The 3721-nt window shown below is 48.0% G+C and overlaps 1 protein-coding gene across 1 annotated transcript in view; it reads right to left on the bottom strand.

Moving 5' to 3' along the window:
* The window catches only part of SLC10A1 (solute carrier family 10 member 1), a 38020-nt gene that overhangs the window by 23439 nt on the left and 10860 nt on the right, over positions 1-3721 (bottom strand). The window lies entirely within an intron of this gene.

The raw sequence follows: 3721 nt of genomic DNA, 5'->3' as shown, positions 1-3721 counted from the left end.
GAAGCAGGAATGCACAGCCTTTTCTTTCCGACGTCCTGACTGCTCTACTTTGGCTCTGCGCCTGTCTGGGAGCCAGGCGCTGGCTGAGCGGGAGACAGTGGACAGAGGGAGGCACGCCTGGTGTGTGTGGCGTCCCGGGCTTCCCTCCTCCCACCCCAGCCTAGGGATAAACACCTTCAGAGGAAGGACAGGGAACAGCCTTCAGAAGAATTGCGTCTAGGCGGGGCTGGAACCCAAGAGGCCTGAGTGGGGTCTCATAGTTTTGTATTTGCTGAAACATGAGATTAGGCTTTTTGTGTGGGACTACAGAGGACAGGATGGGGACCAGGGTACGAACCACTCTGTGGGGGTGGGGAGTGGCTTGGTATGAGGAAGCACCCAAAAATAAGAGCTCTCCAACAATGGCCCCAGGGCCTTTAGAATCCTGCATAGATAAGGGCTGGGATAGGATCCACGCATTGGGCAGCGTGGCTCAAGAAGGCTGCTCTCTGGGGTCCTGCAGGTCACAGGGCTACATCCTGTGGCCCTCAATGACAAGAACTTGAAGCTCCTTTTCCTCTGAGAGTTCTGATATTAATGATTTCCTGGTGCTTGAATTGATCTGGTCTCAAGGGGAGGGCGGGCCGAGTGGGGTTTACTAGATGCCGATGGGGTTGTGTGGAGCTTGGACTGAGTATGCCTGGAGGGTCAGGGTCAGGCCCAAAAAGGCTGGTCAGAAAAGGCCCCCTAACAGAGTTGCTAAGGGAGAATTATTATGTTTTCAAAATTTTATTTATTTGTTTTTGGCTGCGTTGGGTCTTTGTTGCTGTGTGCAGGCTTTCTCTAGTTGTGGTGACAGGGGGCTACTCTTCGTTGCGGTGCGCGGGCTTCTCATTGCGGTGGCTTCTCTTGTTGCGGAGCACGGGCTCTAGGCGCATGGGCTTCAGTAGTTGTGGCTCGCAGGCTCTAGAGCGCAGACTCAGTAGTTGTGGCGCACGGGCTTAGTGGCTCGGCGGCAGGTGGGATCTTCCTGGACCAGGGATTGAACCCGTGTCCCCTGCATTGGCAGGCAGATTCTTAACCACTGTGCCACCAGGGAAGTCCCAGGGAGAGTTACTGATCATCAACTGAGTGCCAAGCACTTGTGGGAGTATAAAAAATTATGTAATCCATGTTCCTGCCCTCGGGAACCTTGTGGTCCATGTGGTGGTTCACAATGCAAAGCAAAAAATACTTGAGGGTGGAGTCCAGCAGGACTGCCATGTACAGTTGTGCCAGCTGTGCACTGAACAACGCTAGGGACACCACCCATTCAGACATCCTGTGCAACCAGTTTTTATACATCTGTCTTATGCCCAAGGGGGTGAGGAGTAATCAATCAGTATCTGCTAAAAGATCAGAGGTTTGTGACGTGTCTGTTGATCGTATCATGCCCATAGAAAGAGCAGAGTGCCCATTAACACACCTGTAACCTGGATACTAAGTCATTTAATCTCCGCCAACTCTCCCCCCTTGCCCCTTCTCAGAAACCCAAAGTTCTACCTCCTACTGTGGATGTTTCCTTCAGGAAATCTTGCCGTGGCCTCTCTTCCCTCCCCTCTCTTCCCTTATCCATTCTGTTTGTTCTCAGCAATATGCTTTTACAGATAATGGGAAAATCTCTTCCTGGAAGCTGCTAAACTTCATCCTTTTCTCCCTGTCTCCTCTGCCCCTACTCTAATGCCATAAAATTTGGAAGGCAGGAGGATCTTTTGTGTTATATTACAATAGCTGACAGCTATTGAGCACATGCTATGTGACAGACACAGTGGTTTCAATTACATTTCTTATTTAGTCTTCACAATAGCCTCATGAGATAGGTACTATTACTATCCTTATTTTACAGATTAGGAAAGTAAGGCTCAGAGAGATTAAGCGATCTGCCCAATTTGCACAGCTGTTGATTGGTGGAATTGGTATTCACACGCAGGTCTGAGAGTCTGGGTATTGACACCCAGCCTGGTTCTATGCCCCTAACTGTGGTGCTGTGCTGCTTTGCTGTGTTCCTTGTTCTGCCTCATCCTACCTCTCTACTTACCCTGCTTTTTGAGACCAGGAAGCTTCAACTGGAAAAGTCCTGATAATTACATATTTCTATCCAAATTGGACTGGACTGGTCTTTTCACAGACTGGATACACCAAGCAACACAACAGCCCAACAATAAGGGCTGAGGGAATTTACTTAAGGGGCACTGTAGCTTCAGCCCTAGCAAAATGAGCTGTTTTGCCACATTCTGAAGTGGCATAAAAATCCTTCAATCAGCCATTGCCCTTGACCCCAAAATTCTACTTGTAGAAAATTATCCTACAGAAATTTGTGTTTGAGTGTGAGAAGGTTAGATGTAGAAGGGTTTTCACTGCAGCACTGCTTGTAGCAGTGAGATGCTGGGAACAACCTTAATGTCTATTAATAGGTGATTGGTTATGGTGCATTTAAAAGAATGTAGCCATTTAAAAAATATGGTGGTGACATGCTATGAAAGTGGCTGTAGAAATCAGCATTCTCCTCTCTTTTCTTGGAAATCATTCAAAAACAATAAGAAAAGTGGAGGGGAAAACCCACAGACGATATTTTTTTGGTGAAACTCAGGGACAAATATAATTTGCAGACTGTAAAATATGTAAAAAGGCTGCCAAATTGCCTGATATGAGGCAGAAATCCCAAAAAAGAAAGTGAAGGAAGAGGGATGAAATGTGACATGCAGGAGGGCTCAGAGGTGAGACAGCTCCAGAAATATCTACACCTCCTAAAGGTGGAGGATGCAGCCTCAAGCGGTTATGGGGACTGGGTCAGCAAAGCTGAAAGCAGAAACCAAATGTCTAGGTTCACACCACCAGTGGAGGTGGGTGTTTCTGTTATCCATTGCTGTGTAATGAACTTAGTGACTTATTTGTTTTTCTTTTTTTTTGGCCACATGGCATGTGGGATCTTAGTTCCCCAACCAGCGATGGAACCCACATCCCCTGCACTGGGAGCACGGAGTCTTAACCACTGGACTGCCAGAGAAGTCCCCAAACTTAGTGACTTAGTTAGAACAACAAGTTATTATTATCTTTCGCAGTTCTGGGATGTGACAGGTTCAGCTGGTGGCTTTTGCTGGGGGCTTCTCATACGGTTGCTGTCAGATGGTGCCTAAAGATGAGTCATCTGAAGTCTCCTTCACTCACGTGTCTGGGGCCTCGGTTTGTCAGGCCTCTCCCTCCACGCGGCCTCAGTATGCAGCCAGCTTGGGTTTCCTCAGAGCATAGTGGTCTCAGGATAGTCAGACTTCTTCTGTGGTAGCCGACTTCCCCCCAGAGCAATACCTCCCAGTGGTCTGGGCCAAAGCTGAAAGGCATGTTATGAGCTAGTCTGGAAGCTACACAATGTCACTTTCACCACATTCTATTTGTCAAGCAAATTACTAAGACGTCCCAGATTCGAAGGATGGGAGGAATAGATTCCACCCCTGAATGGATCAGCAAAGAATTTGTGGCCATCTTTAATCCTACATGTGGGGCTGCACAAAGAATCACATGGATGGGCAGTAGTCATAAGAAGCAGGCCTGTGTCTGTGGCTGATGGAGGTGGGGAAAACCAGCTAGCCTGGAAGTCTACCCTGGCCCCTTCTGCAGGAGCCTCAGGCAGATATCTGGCCCATTCAACGAGTAATATACAGCATCAAACTAAAGTCAAAGAGGAAAAGACTAGCAAGAGTTTCCA

The sequence above is a fragment of the Lipotes vexillifer genome, unplaced genomic scaffold (assembly GCF_000442215.2).
Source record: "Lipotes vexillifer unplaced genomic scaffold, Lipotes_vexillifer_v1.1 scaffold197, whole genome shotgun sequence".
NCBI classification, from domain to species: domain Eukaryota; kingdom Metazoa; phylum Chordata; class Mammalia; order Artiodactyla; family Lipotidae; genus Lipotes; species Lipotes vexillifer.
The sequence above is the reverse complement of the archived record's forward strand: the minus strand, read 5'-3'. Positions and strand labels throughout refer to the sequence as shown.